The sequence below is a fragment of the Apium graveolens genome, chromosome 3, assembly GCF_009905375.1.
Source record: "Apium graveolens cultivar Ventura chromosome 3, ASM990537v1, whole genome shotgun sequence".
NCBI classification, from domain to species: domain Eukaryota; kingdom Viridiplantae; phylum Streptophyta; class Magnoliopsida; order Apiales; family Apiaceae; genus Apium; species Apium graveolens.
The window spans coordinates 283,616,582-283,636,623 of record NC_133649.1 but is presented as its reverse complement, the minus strand read 5'-3'; the positions used below and the strand labels follow the sequence as shown (position 1 = coordinate 283,636,623).

At 38.6% G+C, this 20,042-nt stretch overlaps 1 non-coding gene across 1 annotated transcript; it reads right to left on the bottom strand.

The window, feature by feature from the left end:
• Nucleotides 1-12,482: 12,482 nt before the first annotated feature.
• Nucleotides 12,483-12,589, bottom strand: LOC141716145 (small nucleolar RNA R71). Its single transcript, XR_012572865.1, has one exon. It is a non-coding gene; the product is annotated as a small nucleolar RNA R71 (small nucleolar RNA).
• Nucleotides 12,590-20,042: the final 7,453 nt, after the last annotated feature.

Sequence of the window (20,042 nt, the reverse complement as noted above, 5' to 3'; positions counted from 1 at the left end):
GTTGGTTAAAAAGGAGATAACTATCTGTTAGGTCCCGAAATATCGTAGAATGAGGGGTTTAATATGATACTCAATAAATAAAAAAATCTTTTGAATCTTTTGCGGATATAAAGTTCAGTGTTCGGTTAGTGATTCCGTGTTCTTGAGGTGAATAGTGTTTAGGACAATAAAACGAGAAACACGAGATATTCGGGAAAATATATGTTCATATATAAATCCGCGAGTGGTGTTGCTACACTCCGGTAAATAAATTAAGCGGCTACAATCTAAAACCAAAAAAGTTCCTAGATACTACAAAGATCAACAAATTAAATCATATACAATAATCTAGCTTTTGTTTGTCTAAGGATTTAATTACCGGGTAACATTTATAATGGCCGTATGAATATACAAGAGTTAAATGAGGCCTTATAACGTTATTATGGTGAGAAAAATAACTGATATAGATTTGTGTGTATATCCTATGTCTCTCTTTGCTTCAGTTCTTCAGCTCTTTGGGAGAGAAGATGAACAGAACAATTCCAAATTGCTGAATGCTTCTACTGCTGAGTGTAGACTTTATATCAATTCAAAATATTTGGCTAAAAATGAACCACATAAATTAATTGATTGTACAATAAAATTGTGGTTGAGGAGTAACTTGCAACCAGGTATTCTTTTTGTAACCTGCGACCAGAGGGAAATAACTTTTGTACTTAGTTTAATTTCACAAAACTCTAACCTGCTACCAAGAGGAGTACAATTTGTACTCAGTTTATTTTTGCAAGTCCAACATGCGACCACAGGAGGGGTACAGGGGGAGGCGTGTTCTTTTACTTAGAAAATAATTGCAAGTTTAATAACATGCGACCTACTAGTACTAGTATAGGTGATGTACTTAGCCAAAAACTCACCTCCTGATCTAATATACGACCATTTCTTGTTTTGTTTTCCTTCTTTTTTTGTATTTTTTTTGTTTGCTTTTTCTTTTTCATTTTTTTCTTTTTATTTTTATTTAAGTTTAAATTGTAACTAAATTAATTTATAAAATAAACTTAAATATAACTTATATAAATAAACTAATTTAGATTTATAAAATGAAATTATTTAAAGTTTATAAAATAAATCATTTTAAGTATATTAAATAAATTATATTAAAGTCCATTAAATAAATTTATTTAAGTTACCAGTTAAACTTTGAACTTGGCCAATCCCTCGAGCTGTTTAGTTGTATACCGTGCGCATTCTTCTCGTACTTTAACAGATAAACGTTCAATCCAAGTGCGTTCCTCAACTTAACAATTCTTCTAAAAATAATACTCAGATTCCTTTCACAAGCTGTTGATGCCTGGTACCACTGGTCTAGTTCACAGACGACTAACTTCGATTCAGATCTTTGTATTATAGCCTTGATTACATTGTTAAGCTTGCAACAACTTTATCACTTCGAACACTAACTATCAATAAACAATTGTACTTCCACTGGAATTCTTTCTGGTACTTTAGACAATGTCTTCTTTTCTACTACAATCTTGAACACTTCATTCACTGCTCTTCACTGACGTTTGAACATATAAGTGAACTCCTGTCAGTGAGTATAACTTCAAGACTGTAGCTGTCTTCTTTAACCTCTATCTATACCATGTCTTTAATTCTTCAGATTTCTATGTTTCGAACACTGTCTATCTTCAATCAATGCCAATACACCGAAATCTTCTGATAGCACTTATACACCGAATCTTCATCATTTCTGAAACCCTGAAAGTCTTTAACCTTTAATCTTCACTGAGACATTATCATATTAATGAACTTCTTTCCATGACCTGTAAACAGACTTCAAGCCTTCTTCTAATATTTTGATTCTTTGTATTTTCCTTGTCTTCATTACTTCTTGATTTCTTGTGTAAACATAGTATTATTAACCTGTCATGTTCTAGTGGTGTTCTCGTATTGAGTTATCACGTAACTGTTCATACAGCTATGTAGTCTCACCAACAATCTCCCCCTATTTGATTGTTAAACCTAACAAACAAATTAAATAGAGAGGATAACTCAATTAACAACTAGAAAAAGTAAAGTACCAGGTCTTGCAAATAATGCTACTGGTTTTCTGGATCAAATTCTGCATTTCCAGATTTCTTGTGTAACTGAAATAAAAGATGCTTGTTCCTCTAGCACTGAACTGATCTTCAAGTAGTTTCACATTCATTTCCTTGGTTCTTCAAATGTCTGCCAGATAACACTTCTCAGTCTTGAAGTAATCATCAATAGCTTCTTTTGTACAACCATATTTCCTATTGAGAAGCACATATCTCTCTTGCTTCTCCCCTTATGAGAATCAACTGCTTAAAGGAGATCACCTTCATTTACCACCTCTCCCGTACAATAAGATCCGTAGATAAACACCAATAGTACTCCCCTTTTGGAAAACAACTTCCCCCTTTATGAAGAATAGTGATGAACCAATCCACTTCTTCTAATAGCTAGGAAATCACCTTGTGATGTACATAAGCTTTATAAATAATAGTGATGAACCAATCCACTTCTTCTGATAGCTAGGAAATCACCTTGTCGTGTACATATGTTTTACCTTTTTCCGCCTGCCTGCTATTTCTCCCCCTTAGTTGAAGAATCCTCCAAACTATTACTTAAACTTTTATCTCCCCCTTAGAGAATGAATGTATGATGTTGTCTGAAGAAGTTCTCATATTTTACTTGGTTAGAATAGAAATAACAAGTCATAGTCTGATCAACCATGCCCCTTTAAATGCTGCATAAATGGCTTCACTATTGATCATCATGTTAACTAACCTTCCCAACATTCTTATACCTCCCAATTGTAAGATCATAATTGTTAGACCCCAACTATTCGATTCCAATCTGTAAACGTTAAGTCCCTAATATTTAGGTTCCAATCATAAACAGATTCGAGGCCTGATGTATCAAGAACCAGTGTTTAGGGATAAGGAATGAGATATGGTGTTTCTTTTTCTTCCTCACTGTGAGTGTGTGATCCTGTTTTGTGTATCTCACAAGTATTTCACTCTTCTCTCCACTCATGTTTACACCCATTCTCACAAGTGTATCACTTCTCTTATAGCTCCAAAGTCGAGTTGTACCTGCAAGGAAAATCACCTTAGCCATCCTTAAGGAGGTCACAGGTGGTACAACGGGAGTTCGCAAATCCCCTTCCTTGTTAGACTCGTCAGATGAATCAGAGTCAGAATCTACAAGTTACTAGTTTCCCTTTTAGGGTTCCAGATTTGAACTCTATGAAGGTAAACAATGATCCAAAGAATTTAACATAAAGATCAAAGTTTTCTTCTAATATCTGTGAAGACATTTCCTTGCGACTCATCAGGTAAATCTGAATCATTGTCAACACGTTGTCGATCTACACCTATGTCAGATCCATTATCCGCAGATGCATCCAGGGGATTTAAGCCTGGGGAGGTAGACACTGACCACTGATGATAAGTGGAATTTATATCCACTTAGAACACTTCATAAAGTCTTGAATTGGTGATTTGAACTCAAGTTATTTGTATTTTTGATGTGTTTTTATAGTATTTTGCATTTCAGGATATATTTGGAAGAAGGAATAGATTTTACATTATTTCTATGTTAAAAGGGTGTTGATAAGTGAATTTTAAATCTACTTAGAATGCTTCATTACAAACTTAAGTTGGTGTTTTGGACTCAAGTTGTTGGTATTTTTTTATATATTTTTGTGTTATTGCATTTCACGCATCAATTAAATGAAGAAAGGAGCTTTTAAATGAAATATTGTGAAAAGAGCTACGAATTGGAAGCCTAGGCCATTCTCAAGTTGTAGATAATCTCGTTAGCTTCGTGTGGGGGGTTAAATCGCCTAATTCTGATGAGCAGAACTCAAGATACGGCCAAAAGAATAATTGTCAAAAAATTTCCAGAAGGCCAGCGCGGCCGCGCAAGAACCAGCGCGCCCGCGCTCCAGAAATCACGATTCCAGCGTGGCCACGCACGAAAGTAGCGCGCCTGTGCCCTATTTCTACACCCGAATCCTTATTTTAGTCGAAATTGAAAATTTGAGAGTCCTGGTCATCCTGGAGCCTATATATATCAATAAAAAATATTTTTAACAACAAGGAGCGAAAGGAGAGCAATACGAAGACCTAGAGAGCACAAGACGACTACGGAGAAGAAGACTTACATATTCTTCAATATAGTTAATACTTCGGATGCTTATTTTCGATTTTTCTTGAACCCTAGTACTCTTATATTGTTTTATATCATGCTTTCATTGGAACCCATGGTGACGATGAGTTCGGTTATGAACTAATCATTATCGTGGGGTTCTTACAGATTTACTTATGGATTTCTATAGTTAATTTGTTTCAATACCTTGGTGTGTGGTGATTGATTGATATCCTAGTATTGGTTGTGCTTATTCGTCTTATGTGCGTAGCTAACGTATAAGATAACGTGTTAATCTCTATTGAAGCGAAAGTGAATATAGAGGTTTAGAACTTGCCATGCTAGCATAGGTTCATGTATAAATATTATGCATGATTCGTAGGTAATTTTAATCATCTTACTTGCCATATGTAATCAAGATAGATAAATTGCGCATTAAACCTTTATGTTGTCAAATTCCATAGACATATAGGGTCTCAACATAATTGGTGTCTATTTAGCTTGTATCTCATTTGTGGATGTCTGGTAGTAGGGTATTCGTACAACGAAAGTTGGCATTTATTAGTTTCGTGTTATCTGATTAGTTGTCATCACCATTGCATGCTAAGGTTAAAAACAATGACTTTGAATGAAGTAGTAATGAAGTTAGAATCCCATGTTTGTCTCATATTGTTAAATCAATCACTTTTAATCTCTTAGTTAACTGCATGTTAGTTTAATCTTAGTTATAAACATCCCAACTTGTTATTGTCTTAGCATTGAATGATATCCATACATTTTTGCATAATTGCATAATCTGAACTTAACCTAAATCAGTCTCTGTGGGAACAAATCTAATTTATATCTTATACTACTTGCGAACACGTATACTTGCATGTAATTTAGCGCGTGTTTTCGCTCTAACAAGTTTTTGGCGCTGCTGCTGGGGACTCGGTGTTAATTTTAGTTTATGTGTTTGACATCAGTGGTCGTTAAAGTTCACTGACTCAGATTCTTTTACTTTTACGGTTTACTTGTTTGTGTTTCAGGTACTCATTACAATGGGAGATCCAGCAACACCAACGAAAGCGTTGATAGATTTTTCTCAACCCAAGATCAATGATATTCAATCTAACATTGTCAGGCCAACGATCGCAGCTAATACCTTTGAAATCAAGCCTGGCATAATTCAGATGGTACATAATTCAATCCAGTTTGGGGGTTCTCCAACGGAAGATCCTAATATGTATATTAGGGATTTCATCGAGATCCGTGACACCTTTAAGTTCAACAATGTTTCTGAAGATGCCGTGAAGATGAGATTTTTCCCTTTTTCTTGGAGGGATAAAGCTAAGTGTTGGTTACACTCTCTACTAGCAGGTTCTATCACTACTTGGGAGGATCTCGCTCAGAATTTTCTAACTAAATTCTTCCCTATGGCGAAGACAACTGCATTGAGAAATGCTCTCACTCAATTTGCGCAGCAATCGGGAGAAACTCTATGTGAAGCTTGGGAGCGCTACAAAGAGATGCTTAGAAAATAGAAAGTGTCATCATCATGGAATGCCCGATTGGATGATCATCATTTGCTTCTATAATAAGTTGGGAGCACAGTCGAGACCTATGCTCGATGCAGTATCAGGTGGAGCGCTATGGGCTAAAAGCTATGATGAAGCTTATAATCTAATTGAACTGATGGCTGCTAATGAATATCAGTATCCAACCCAGAAATTGCCACAGGGAAAGGTAGCAGGAGTTCTTGAAGTGGATACAGCTACGGTTATCACTACTCAACTGAAGGCGTTTTATGTGAAGATCGATTCTCTGGCTAACTATGGTGTTAATCAGATAACCAGGGTTTGTGAGATGTGTGCGGGTTCGCATGTGACGGAGTAATGCGCTATATCCAGTGAATCAGCTCAGTTTGTGAGCAACTTTCAGAGAACGCAACAACGAGTTCCATACACTTATCATCTTGACAACTGGAATCATCAGAACTTCAGCTGGAGCAATAATCAGAATGCGATGCAACAGCCGTTCCAGCAGTTTGGAAACAAGCAATTCAATCCTTCTGGTTTTCAGCAACAATTTGCACCAAGACAACAACTCCAACTTCAACAACAAACTCATAGAGGTGCAGGTCTATCTTCGAATAAAAAATCTGAATTGAAGAAGTTGCGGCTTATGTGCAAAAACCAGACCCTTATATGCCAAAGCCAGGTTGTTTCTATCAAGACTCTGGAGAACCAAATAGGGCAAATTGCTAACGTCTTATTGAATCCACTACCAGGAATGCTTCCTAGTGATACAGAAGCCAATCCAGGCAAGAGGGAAGTTAACGAACAGGTGAACGCCATCACCTTGAGGTCTGGAAAGGTCGCAAGCCCCCAAATTCAGCAAGACGGAGAGTCTGAAAATTTTCTCGAATGTAGGTGCGTCTGCACCCTTGTGAATTCCATAAAATGAGATTGTAGCTGAAAAAGTGGTGCAGAAGGATGCCGAGGTGGAATCAAGGAAGAAAACTATGGAACACACTCCTCCTGAGGGTAATACAGGGGAGAAACAGGTTTATCCTCCACCTCCTTTTCCTAAGAGGCTGCAGAAGCAGAAGTTGGATAAGCAATTTGCTAAGTTTTTGGAGGTGTTCAAGAAACTTCATATCATACCTTTCGCTGAAGCTCTTGAACAGATGCCTAGCTATGCGAAGTTTATGAAAGGTATTCTCTCTCATAAAGTGAAGTTTGATGACTTAGAGACCGTTGCTCTTACGAAGGAATGCAGTACAGTTCTATAACAGAAATTGCCTTCGAAGCTTAAAGATCCAGGAAGCTTCACGATACCTTGAACCTTTGGAAATCTGTCGTTTGACAAGTGTTTGTGTGACTTGGGAGCTAGCATCAATTTGATGCCCTTGTCTATCTTCAGGAAGCTTGGTCTTCCTGATCTGAAACCAATATACATGTCGTTACAACTAGCTGATTGTTCCATCGCTTATCCACGAGGTATAGTGAAGGATGTCTTGTTCAAGGTGGACAAACTTATCTTCCCTGCTGATTTTTTAATTCTGGACTTTGAGGATATAAGAAGATTCCCATTATCTTGGGAAGACCATTCTTGGCTACAGGCCGAACTATGATCGATGTGCAAAAATGAGAGCTTACGATGAAGGTTCAAGATCAGAAGGTCAATTTTAGTGTGTTCAAGGCAATAAAGTTACCCACAGATAAAGAGCAGTGCATTAAAGTGGAGTGGGTAGACTCTTTCGTGAATTCAGAGCTTGAGCAATTTCCAAAGTCAGATACCTTAGAGAGATCCTTAACAGGGAAATTTGATAGTAAAGATGAAGAAGGGGCAGAGCAACTGCAGTATTTGAATGCTCCTCCGTGGAAGAGGAAGTTGGATATGCCATTCGATTCTCTTGGGTTAGCAGAGCTGAAAATTTCTCAAGAGCGTCTCAAGCCATCTATTGAAGATGCTCCCACACTTGAGCTCAACCCACTACCAGATCACTTGAGTTATGCATTCTTAGGTGCACCCCCTGACAAGGGGTTGGAATATATCTTTGATAAACTAAAGGGTGACCAACCGGTTCTTCCCATGCTTATAGAGGGTCCCTCTCGTGCACCACAGATAATTGATAGGTTTGGTATTCGTGATGCGTAGTATAGAAGGTTGATTCGGCGTATTGAGGTCATGCATGACATCCACCGACATTTTGTTGAAGATTTGACACACGCTCTCGGTACTATTTTCCGAGACACTTGTCTCGAGGTTGATTGGCCGCCTGATCCTCCACCCGAAGAGGGTGATCCTCCCACTAACTAGGTATGCCTGAAATCCTTATTATTACCTTCAATGAGGGCATTGAAAATTTAAAGTTTGGGGTGATAATGTAAGGATTAGTTTGTGCGTGTCCATATAGATTCATATAAATTCATGTTGCATGTTTAGTTGTTGCATTGATATTTTTGCATGAGTGTTCATATAGGACATTTTTGTTCGTGTTTTTATGTGAGTTCATATAATTACATGTACATGCATATAACATGATCCCGTAGGATGAGCTGTTTCTGATTAATTGGTTGATGTTAATTTGAGTGTGGTGATGACGAATAGAGGGTTGGTTAAGTCCTAATGAATTGATTTTCATGCCCAGGAAAAAAAATCACAAGTCTTATAGGTTGCTTTTAAGCTAGATCATGATCATACTTGTTTATTTGTTGAGATTTAATCACTTGTTTATATTTAAAAATTTTGGTATTCTCATAATGACGTAGGAGCACTGAATTTTAATCTGGAGAAAAGCAGGATTTCATTACTAGTGTGAATAAGGCTAGGCGTCAAATGGCTAGTAGCCGTCTCATATTTATATGAGTAGTCTAGGGTTGAGTGAGATAGAGCAAAACACACTCATTCATAAATGGTTAAAAAAAATAAAAAAGAAGAAGAAAAGAGAAGAAAAAAGAAGAAAAAAGAAGAAAGAAAATAATATGTGTGTTTGTGCATAATTGATCAAGAGTGAGCTCTTTAATACTCGAGTTATTAAATACTAGGGGACTTTGTGCCTAGTGACCTAAGGCTTTGATAGTCTGGGATCCGCTAACCTAACGCTCGCTACATGGGTATTATTGCATAAGTCTTTTGGGACCTCATTCATTGCACGGTCAAATAAGCATGTTGTTATGTGTTCAATAATAGCGTGAATCCTTGTATAACCCTAGTAGAAAGGAGGTGTTGTGAGTCATTATGCGTTTAACGTCTATTCTAGTTATAAACTTGTGATTGTTTTTATGATAGCTAAGTTATGATTATTGATCTAGTATCGAGAGTATTTTGTTAAGCATTCCACACATCGTACGTTTCTGGTTTGTGAGTTGGTTTGTGGGATTTATTCGAACTCTGTTTTGAGTCATTACATTCTTAGAGGTATCGGCTTATTCATTTGGTTATGGTTATTCTGACGGGATCGATTACATTGTCATTTTAGTTGCATTCAGGTAGTTGCATTCATACATTAGGTTTGTTTTATAGATTTGAGCCTGTTTATGCTTGTGGACAAGCATCGATTCAAATTTGGGGGTGTGATAAGTGGATTTTAAATCTACTTGGAACGCTTCATTATAAGCTTAAGATGGTGTTTTGGACTCAAGTTGTTGGATATGTTTTTGTATTATTGTATTTCAGGCATCAGTTAAATGAAGATAGGAGCTTTTAAAGAAAATATGATGAAAATAGATAATAATTGGAAGCATAGGACATTCTCAACTTGTAGATAATCTCGTTAGCTTCGCGTGGGCAGTTGAATCGCCTAATTCTAACGAGCAGAACTCAAGATATGGCCAAAAGAAGAATTATGAGAAAATTTCCAGAAGGCCAGCGCGACCGCGCCAGATTCAGCACGCCCGCGCTCCAAAAATCACTATTCCAGCGCGGCCCCGCCCGAAAGTAGCGCGCCCGCGCCCTGTTTCTGCACCAGAATCCTGATTTTAGTCGAAATTGAATATTTGAGAGTCCTGGTCATCCTGGAGCCTATATATATCAATAAAAAAAATGTGTTTAACAACAAGGAGCGAAAGGAGAGCAATACGAAGACCTAGATAGCACAAGACAACTACGGAGAAGAAGACTTTCGTATTCTTCAATATAGTTGATACTTTGGGTGCTTGTTTTCGATTTTTCTTGAACCCTAGTACTCCTATATTGTTTTATATCATGCTTTCATTGGAACCCATAGTGACGATGAGTTCGGTTATGAACTAATCATTATCGTGGGGTTCTAACGGATTTACTTATGGATTTCTATAGTTATTTTATTTCAATACCTTGGTGTGTGGTGATTAATTGATATCCTAGTATTGGTTGTGCTTATTCGTCTTATGTGCATAGCTACCATTTAATCTCTATTGATGCGAAAGTGAATATAGAGGTTTAGAACTTGTCATGCTAGCATAGGTTCATGTATAATTGTTATACATGATTCGTAGGTAATTTTAATCATCTTACTTGCCCTATGTAATCAAGATAGATAACTTGCGCATTAAACCTTTATGTTTTCAAATTCTATAGACTCAACATAATTGGTGTCTATTTAACTTCTATCTCTTTTGTGGATGTCTGGTAGTAGGGTATTCGTACAACAAAAGTTGGCGTTTATTAGTTTCGTGTTATCTGATTAGTTGTCATCACCATTGCATGCTAAGGTTAAGAACAATGACTTTGAATGAAGTAGTAATGAAGTTAGAATCCCATGTTTGTCTCATATAGTTCAATCAATCACTTTTAATCTCTTAGTTAATTGCATGTTAGTTTAATCTTAGTTATAAACATCCCAACTTGTTATTGTCTTAGCATTGAACGATAACCATACATTGTTGCATAATTGCATAATCTGAACTTAACCTAAACCAGTCTCTACGAGAACGAATCTAATTTATATCTTATACTACTTGCGAACTCGTATACTTACGTGTAATTTAGCGCATATTTTCGCTCTAACAGGTATTAGGATGGAGCCTCGGGAGTTATCACGAAAGAAACCAACAATTGAAGTCAAGGAAACAAGAAAAATCAGAATTTTCAGAAGGAGGACGGCCGCGCTAGTCTTGGGCGCGGCCGCGCCCATTTGTCAGAAAGCGAGCGCGCCCGCGCTAGTTTGCGGGGTGGCCGCGCTGGGTCGGGATTGCAGAATCCTAATTGTAATATACTAATGATTTTTCAGACTCCATATCGTAGTGGGCTTATATATGAAGCCTTTTGAAGACGTTTTTGATAACAAAGAGAAGAAGGAGAGAGCAGTAAGAAGACCTAATAGCACAATACAAAGAAGGAGAAGAAGAACTTATTTTTACTTATGATTCTTTGCTTAAGTTGTTTCGTTAAATGCTTGTTTTGTTATTTATTTGAACCTTACACTCTTGTTAACGTACTTTTGATTATTATTCTGTTTATAAAGATCTAGTTTGTATACCATGCTTTCATTGGAACCCATGGTGACGATGAGTTCGGTTATGAACTAATCGTTATCGTGGGGTTCTAACGGATTTACTTATGGATTTCTATAGTTAATTTATTTCAATATCTTGGTGTGTGGTGATTGATTGATATTCTAGTATTGGTTGTGCTTATTCGTCTTATGTGCATAGCTAACATATAAGATAGCATGTTAATCTCTATTGAAGCGAGAGTGAAAATAGAGGTTTAGAACTTGCCATGCTAGAATAGGTTCATGTATAATTGTTATACATGATTCGTAGATAATTTTAACCATCTTACTTGCTACGTAATCACGATAGATAACTTGATTAATAAACCGTTATGTTTTCAAATTTTATAGACATATATGGTCTAAGCATAATTGGTGTGTACTTAGCTTCTATCTCTTTTGTGGTTGTCTAGTAGTAGGGTATTCGTGCAACGAAAGTTGGCGTTTACTAGTTTCGTGTTATCTGATTAGTTGTCATCACCATTGCATGTTATGGTTAAGAACAATGACTTTGAATGAAGTATTTAATGTATTTAGAATCCCATGTTTGTCTCATATAGTTAATTCAATTGTTTTTATTCTTAGTTAATTGCATGTTAGTTTAATCTTAGTTATAAACATCTCAACATGGTTATTGTCTTAGCATTGAGCGATAGTTGCTGTGGGAACAAATTTAATTTATATCTTATACTACTTGCGAACGCGTATACTTGTGTGTAATTTTAGCGCGTGTTTTCGCCCTAACAAGTTTTTGGCGCTTCTACCGGGGACTTGGTGTTTAATTTAGTTTATGTGCTTGACATCAGTGGTTGTTAAAGTTCACTGACTCGGATACCTTACTTACAAGGGTATTGTTGTATTTCAGGTACTCTAGAGAGCGTGTATGCGAACACGTTCTCAATCTCGTGAGGAAAAAGAAGTGCTTGAAGAAGAAGTCTTTGTTGAGGAAAAAGTTGAAGAAGAAGTTTTTATTGCAATGGGAGAACCAGCAGCAACTCCGAAGGCTTTGATGGATTTTTCTCAACCAAATATTAATGACATTCAATCTAGCATTGTCAGACCATCCATCACGGCTAATACTTTTGAAATCAAATCTAGCATGATTCAGATGGTGCAGAATTCAGTCCAGTTTGGGGGTTCTCCAACGGAAGATCCCAACATGCACATTAGAGATTTCATCGAGATCTACGACACTTTCAAATTCAATATTATTTCTGAAGATGCTGTTAAAATGAGGCTTTTTCCATTCTCTCTGAGGGATAAAGCTAAGTGTTGGTTGCATTCTCTACTAGCAGGTTCTATCACTACTTGGGAAGATCTTGCTCAGAATTTTCTTACTAAATTCTTCCCTATGGCAAAGAAAACCGCAATCAGGAATGCTCTTACTCAATTTGCGCAGCAATCGGGAGAGTCTTTATATGAAGCTTGGGAGCGTTATAAGGAGATGCTTAGGAAATGTCCTCATCATGGAATGCCTGACTGGATGATTATCAACTGCTTTTATAATGGTTTGGGAGCACAGTCTAAACCCACGCTCGATGCAGCATCAGGTGGAGCCTTATGGGCTAAGAGCTACGATGAAGCTTATGAGTTGATTGAACTGATGGCTGCTAATGAATACCGGAACCCAACTCAGAGACTATCTCAAGGCAAGGTAGCAGAAATTCTGGAGGTGGATACAAATACTGCTATAGCTGCTCAGCTGAAGGCTTTAACAATGAAGGTGGATTATTTGGATAATTATGGAATTAATCAGATCACAAGTGTTTGTGAGCTTTGTACATGTGCGCATGAAACTGAGCAGTGTGTTATTTCTAGTGAATCAGCTCATTTTATAAGCAACTATCAGAGGTCGCAGCAACCAGTTCCAGCCACTTATCATCCCAACAACCACAATCATCCTAACTTCAGCTAGAGCAACAATCAGAATGCGGTGCAACAGCCTTATCAGCAGTATGCAGCAAAGCAATTCAACCCTCCTGGTTTTTAACAACCGCAATATGCACCAATAAAATAACTCCAACTTCAACAACTACCGCATAGAAGTACTAGTCAATCTAATGAAAAATCTGAATTGGAGGAGTTGAGGCTCATGTGCAAGAGCCAAGCGGTTTCTATCAAGGCTCTGGAGAATTAAATTGGGTAGATTGCCAATGCTTTGTTGAATCGATAACCTGGTATACTCCCTAGTAACACATATGTTCCAGGAAATAGGGAAGCAAAAGAGCAGGCTAAGGCAATTACATTGAGGTCTGGGAACGTTGCAAGCTCTGAAAAATCTCAAGTTTCAGAAAATGAAGTTGTGGCTGAAAAAGAGGTGCTGAAGGATGCCGAGGTGGAACCAAGAAAGAAAGCTGTTATCAACACTCCTCATGAGGGTAATACAGGGGAAAACAGATCTATCATCCACCTCCTTTTCCGAAAAGGTTGCAGAAGCAGAAATTGGATAAGCAATTTGCTAAGTTCTTGGAAGTTTTCAAGAAACTTCACATCAACATACCTTTCGCTGAAACTCTTAAATAGATGCCTAGCTATGCAAAGTTTATGAAAGGTATTCTCTCTCGGAAAGTGAAGCTCGATGAATTAGAGACCGTTGCTCTTACAGAGGAATGCAGTGTTGTACTGCAACAGAAGTTGCCTTCGAAGCTTAAAGATCCTGAAAGCTTCACTATTCCTTGCACCATCGGAAACTTTTCGTTCGATAAGTTTTTTTGTGATTTGGGAGCTAGCATCAATTTGATGCCTTTTTCTATCTTCAAGAAGTTGGATTTACCTAATCCAAAGCCTACATATATGTCCTTGCAGTTGGTCGATCGTTCTATTACATATCCACGAGGCATTGTGGAGGATGTCTTGGTCAAAGTGGACAAACTCATCTTTCCTGCTGACTTTGTAATTCTTGATTTCGAGTAGAATAAAAAGATTCCCATAATCTTGGGAAGACCATTCTTGGCTACTGGCCGAACCTTGATTGATGTGCAGAAGGGTGAGCTCACTATGCCAGTACAGGATCAGGATGTGACCTTTAATGTTTTCAATTCCATGAAATTCCCTACTGATGAAGAGGAGTGCTTAAAAGTGGAATTGGTCGATTCTATGGTTACTTCAGAACTTGATCAAGTGCTAAGGTCTGATGCCCTAGAGAAAGCCTTTATGGGGGATTTAGATAGTGAAGATGATGAAGGTGATGAGCAGTTGCAGTATTTGAATGCTTCTCCTTGAAAGTGATGACTGGATATGCCCTTTGAATCTCTTGGATTGTTAGAACTCAAAAATGCTGAGGGGCGTCTCAAGCCATCTATTGAGGAAGCTCCTACACTCAAACTTGAACCTTTGCCTGAACACTTGAGGTATGCATTTTTAGGTGTTGCATCTACTTTTCCTATTATTATTGCATCTGACCTTTCAGGTAGTGATGAGGAAAAGCTCTTGAGAATTATGAGAGAGTTCAAGTTGACAATTGTATGGACTATAGCAGATATTAAGGGAATCGATCCATATTATTGCATGCATAAAATTCTGCTAGAGGAAGGAAGTAAGCCGACTGTTGAGCAACAGAGGAGGTTAAATCCTATCATGAAGGAGGTCGTGAAGAAGAAAATTCTTAAGTGGCTAGACGCATGCATCATTTAACCTATTTCTGACAGTTCTTGGGTGAGCCCAGTTCAGTATGTACCGAAGAAAGGAGGCATCACAGTGGTTGCTAATGAAAATAGTGAGCTCATCCCGACTCGAACAGTCACGGGGTGGAGAGTGTGCATGGATTATCGAAAGCTGAATAAAGCCACAAGGAAGGATCACTTTCCACTTCCTTTTATTGATTAGATGCTCGACAAGTTGGCTGGGCATGAATACTATTGTCTTCTGGATGGCTATTTGGGCTATAATCAGATCTGCATTGCTCCAGAAAATCAAGAAAAAGACTACCTTCACTTGTCTGTTTGGTATTTTTACCTTCAGAAAAGTTTTTTTTGGGTTATGTGGTGCACCTGCCATATTTCAGAGATACATGATGGACATCTTCTCTGACATGATTGGTCAGAATGTGGAGGTGTTCATAGACAATTTTTCTGTGTTCGGGGATTCTTTTGACGAGTGCTTGCAAAATCTTGGCGCAGTTCTTAAAAGATGTGTTCAGACCAATCTGGTTCTCAACTGGGAGAAATGTCACTTTATGGTGCAACAGGGCATCATTCTTGGGCACATGGTCTCTATTAAAGGTCTTGAGGTGGACAAAGCCAAGGTGGGGGTCATTGAAAACCTTCCTCCACCAATTTCTGTTAAGGTAATCCGCAGTCTTCTTGGTCATGCGGGTTTATATCGGCGGTTCATCAAGGATTTCTCTAGAATCTCAAACCATTGTGCAATCTATTAGAGAAAAATGTCCCTTTCATATTTGATGATGAGTGTCTAGCGGCTTTTGAGAGCTTAAAGAAGATCTTGATCACGACACCTGTCATAACTGCACCTGATTGGAATGAGCCTTTTGAAATGATGTGCGATGCGAGTGACTATACAGTTGGAGCGGTTTTTGGGCAAAGGAAGAACAATGTATTACATATGGTCTATTATGCTAGTAAGACCCTCAATGGTGCTCAACTGAAATATACCACAACTGAGAAAGAGCTATTGGCCGTTGTTTATGGTTTTGAGAAGTTTAGATCTTATTTGCTTGGGACAAAGGTGGCAGTCTTCACTGATCACGCTGTTATTCACTATCTCGTCTCGAAGAAGGACTCGAAGCCTAGATTGATTAGATGGGTTCTTTTATTAAAAGAGTTTGAACTGGAGATCAAGGATAGAAAAGGTACTGAGAATCAAGTTGATGATCATCTCTCTCGTTCAGAAGATCCAGGTACAATTTCAAATGACAAGACATTGATAAATGAGTCTTTTCCCGATGAGCAGTTGTTTGGGGTGCAAGTAGAAGAACCGTGGTTTGTAGATATTATGAACTACCTTGTGAGCAACGTTATGCCTCCGTACTTGACTTATACTCAAAATAAGAAGTTTCTTCATGAAGTGAAATGGTACATGTGGGACGAGTCATTCTTATTTCGACAAGGAGCGGATCAAATCATCAGGAGATGTATTCCGTATAATGAGACGGAGGGTATCTTGCGAGACTGTCATTCGACTGTTATGGAGGCCATTATGGTGGAGAGAAGACATCAGCTCGTATCCTTCAAGCAGGATTCTTCTGGCCTATATTGTCTAAGAATGCACATCAGTTTGTTTTGAAGTGTGATCACTGCCAAAGAATTGGGAACATGTCCAAGAGGGACGAGATGCCTCTCAATGTGCTTCTTGAGGTTGAGGTCTTCGATGTTTGGAGAATTGACTTCATGGGGCCATTTGTCTCATTATACAATAATCAGTATATCTTGTTGGCAGTAGATTATGTCTCAAAATGGGTGGAAGTTAAAGCTTTATCAACAAATGATGCGAAGGTAGTGTTCAATTTTCTTCACAAGCAGGTATTCACAAGATTCGGAAGTCCAAGAGTCATAATCAGTGACGAGGGATCGCTCGCAAGTTCACTGCTATGATGCAGAGATATAATGTGAATCATCGTATTGCTACAACCTACCATCCTCAGACTAATGGTCAAGCTGAGGTGTCTAACAGAGGGATCAAGTGAATTCTGGAGAAAGTTGTATATCCATCAAGAATGGATTGGTTTTTAAAGCTGGATGAAGCTGTTTGGGCATATCGAACAGCATTTAAGACTCCGTTAGGCATGTCACCATTTCAATTGGTTTATGGTAAAGGATGTCATTTACCCGCGGAGCTAGAGCACAAGGAATATTGGGCTTTGAAGAAACTGAACCTTGATCTGACTGCAGCTGGTAAGAAAATGATGCTTCAATTAAATGAACTCGACGAGTTCCGACTTCAAGCGTATGAGAACAACAAAATGTATAAGGAGAAAGTCAAGATATGGCACGATAGGGGTCTAGTGCTCAAATCATTTGTGCCGGGGCAACAAGTTCTTTTGTTCAACTCTCATCTCCGTATTTTTCCCGGAAAATTGAAGTCGAGATGGTCAGGGCCGTTTGTTGTCAAAACTGTGTTTCCATATAGAGCGGTGGAAATTTTTGAGAATGATCCAGACCAGGAATTCAAGGTGAATGGACATCGTTTGAAGCATTACTATGGAGATACGGAAAACCTTGAGGCGGTTAGTGTCGTTTTATTGTCAACTTAATCTCGGAATTCTACTTCAAGCTAGCGACGTAAACCAAGCGCTTCTTGGGAGGCAACCCATATTTGTTGTACATTAATAGTTGAGAAAAAAAGAAAGAAAGAAGAAAATCAGAAGAAAATACAAAAAAAATCAAAAAAACAGGGGATATTTTCCAGAAACAAGACGCGCCCGTGCTGGAAAGCGGGGCGATCGCGCTGAAACTCCAGAAGCTGCGCGCGCCCATGCTGAAAAGAGGGGCAGCCGTGCTAGTTCCACAGAAACATGGCGCATCCGCGCTCCCAAGCGGGGCGGCCATGCTGAGCCCCGGAAAAAGAAAAAAAATTGAAAATTTGAAAATCAGGAAAAAAAACAAAAATAAGTTTATACCCCTTTCTTAACCCCAATTTTTCCCATACTCCCATTACTCCTACTAACTTACAATCACTACCCCATAACCCTAATCTAACCCTAGTTCTCATTATATATACATACACCTCCATACAATCATCTTCATCACTTTACATATACTCAAACCCTAAATTTCTCTACACACCTCTTTTATCTCAATTAACCTATTTTAGTGGCACCAAAGAGAGCCTGTACTCAAGGGAGCAGCAGCACTAACCCCGCCTCTACCGATACTTTGAGTGTTGGGGGTGCAAGGCCTCGATTTGTTACTCCGGAGGCTGAAGCGGAGTACAAGAGGCTATTATCGAAGCCGATTGTGAAGGAGAGAGGTTTCTTGCCTAGTCCTAAAGATGGAAAGCTCTTTTAGATGATCACAGAGAGGGGATGTGTTTCATTTTGTGAGGCACCCTAGGCGGGGCCAATAAGTATCGTTCGCGAGTTCTATGCGAACGCTAAGGCTGATAAGAATGGGTTCACGGTGGTCCGTGGGTTGACAATGGATTACCACCCGGAGGCTATTCGAAGGATTATCAACCAATCTGAGAGACAACCTACTCAGGATGATTGGATTACTAAGACTGGGGAGGACTTCGATCTTGGTTTGATTGTGGCTACGTTGTGTGTCCCGAAGATACAATGGAAGTTCAAAAGGGGCTCGAACGATTATCTCAATTTCCCTACTTCATGCATGAACAGCCCGTGCGTTGAATGCTTTTATTTGTGCTAACATCATGCCTTCTTCTCATGTGCATGATGTGGATGTGGATCGTGCGCATCTGTTATGGAGGATTTTGCAAGGAGATTATGTGGACCTAGGTTCAATTATTTATCAGGGGATGCTGCGATTTTTATGTGGAGGCACCACGGGGGCTATCCCTTATGCCTCTATTAAGAGGAAGCTCTGTGTTATGATGGGCGTTTATTGGCCCGAGCATGAGCAGTTGCAGTTACCGGCTTCCCCTATTGACAGTTCGATGATCGTGGTTTTGCAAGAGTGGTATGGGGGAGCAGATGACGAGAAGGGACTTGGTTACACCTATGATCATTTTCCAGGTAGCCATCCAGCCGATCAGTCATATGCTGGTGGTTCTTCTCATGCACGTAGTGCTGGTTGGAGGAGGCAGTTGGGAGAGCAGCAGCAGTCGCAGGAGCCCGAGGACAGTGCTGGTTTACATGCGATGCAGTATAGGCATTTGACGAGGCGGATGGACGCGATGTATGACGTCCAGAGCAGGTTTGCACAGGATCTTACTCAGGCTTTGGGTTCAGCTTTTAGAGCCAGTGGGGTTAATATACAGTGGCCAGTTTTTGGAGAGGATTTTGTGTACTCGCCTCTTGACACTCCACCCGCGGAGGGTGATGATCTTTCTTCTTCCGAGTAGGTATGCCTTGATTCCTTGCTATTACCTTCACCGAGGACAGTGAAATTTTTAAGTTTGGGGGTGATAGTTAAGGAATATTTGTGTGTGACTCCATATAGATGCATATTCATGATAGTTTAGTTCATATAGTTTGAATATTTGTCATGTAGTTATTTGTTTTTATTTTTGTTTTGCGTATTTGTTATCATGTTAGTATGTTGCATATAGTTACATTGGCATTATATCATGAACCCTTAGGTTGCTTTTCCGATTAATTTGTGATATTGATTCGAGTGTAGTGATGTCGTATAGAGAAATGTTAAGTCCTAACGAATTGATTTGCATGATAGAAATAAGAGAATTTTCACTAAGTCTTATAGGTTTCTTGAGTGCTAGATAATGATCATGACTTGTTTGTTTGTCGAGGTTTAATCAATTGTTTATGTCTAGAATTTATGTTATTCTCTTAGTGACAAGATAACATGGATTTTTATAATTGGAGAAAAATATTGGATATCAATGCTAGTTGTGGCTAGGTGTCAAATGGCTAGTAGCCGGCTCATATTTATATGAGTAGTCTAGGGTTGAGCGAGATGGAGCGAAACGCACTCGTTCAGAATATGAGAAAAAAAAATATGTGTTATGCATAATTGATCATGAGTGGGCTCTTTAATACTCGAGTTTTTAAGTTCTAGGGGACTTTGTGCCTAGTGATCTAAGGCTTTTATAGTCTGGGATCCGTTAACCTAACGCTCGCTACATGGGTATTATTGCATAAGTCTTTTGTGGACCTCGCTCATTGCACGATCAAATAAGTATGTTTGTGTTTTTTATGTGTTATCAATAAAAGCATGAATCCTTGTATAACTTTGATAAAATTGAAGTGTTGTCAGTCATTTTGTGTTTATCGTTTATTCTGTTTATAACCTTGTGATTGTCTTGACAAGAGGTGAGTTGTGATTACTGATCT